Source organism: Morone saxatilis, unplaced genomic scaffold, assembly GCF_004916995.1.
Source record: "Morone saxatilis isolate NCDOM2014 unplaced genomic scaffold, NCSU_SB_2.0 Contig16, whole genome shotgun sequence".
Lineage (NCBI taxonomy): Eukaryota > Metazoa > Chordata > Actinopteri > Moronidae > Morone > Morone saxatilis.
The window spans coordinates 20,157,527-20,158,543 of record NW_023339718.1 but is presented as its reverse complement, the minus strand read 5'-3'; positions in this window follow the sequence as shown (position 1 = coordinate 20,158,543).

Genomic DNA, 1,017 nt, shown 5'->3' with positions numbered 1-1,017 from the left:
CCTGTGATCTGACCAGACCAGGGGGTAGGCAACCTGCAGCTCCAGAGCCACATACAGCTCTTTAGATCCTCTCCTGTGGCTTTAAGATGAAACCTGGTGGAAGGGTATAGCATGGGCCAAGGAAGAACCCATTAACCCATTTGCAGACTCACAAATTATGTTTCACTTTTGTTAACATTGTGAGATCAATTGTAACACTGGTGTCTATGGCAAAATGAACTGAACAAAACACCTTGGTGAAGGTCTGCATTCTCTGAGTGCTTTTCCAGTCTATAATGCTTTTGGTACTGATGATGGACAGGAAAGCACACCCAATCAGCTCATTAGTATCAATTTCTAGGAGTGTAATCTACCAAAAAGCGTTCCAGTGTTCTCAATCCCTGTTTCCACCTCAGAATGTCTACAGATCTGTTCAGTACAATAATTTAAACAGCAGAGCAGAGAGTAAATACAAAGAACACACAGTTATTGTTTCCCCATGTGTGAAAATTGCACCTCAAACATCGCCATCATTGTTTACTCCATTATAAGTCTTATTTCACTCATTTTCACTGTCCTCCAGATGTGAAGATGAGTTCCCGATGTAGTGCCGGAGTTTAGTTCCTGTGTCTCCTCATTACCTATAACTATTTGGTTGAAAAGGGACAATTGTGGCTCGCTGCCCCTGCCGGCTCCGTTGTCAATCAAACATGTACACCAGCCCGCCCACTCAGAGGCTTGGAGGCTATGGAAGCGAGTGGCACCATTCACACTCGACCAAACAAACCCAACGGAGGAAGAAAATGTTACTTGATGAGAACGTATCCTTAGTTTCTCTTTGTCTCCCTCTCTCCCTCCCTCCCTCTTTCTTCCCCTCTTCTGTCTTTTTCTTTCTCTCTCTGTGTCTTTCTCTTTGTAGTTAGAGCACCAGAAGCTGTGGAGAGAAGAGTCCAAGCCAGCCAACAAAGCTATTGAAGCATTTCTCCCCCCGTCCCTCCCTCACCCTCTCTCTCCATCCCTCTCTCTCTCTTTCTCTCT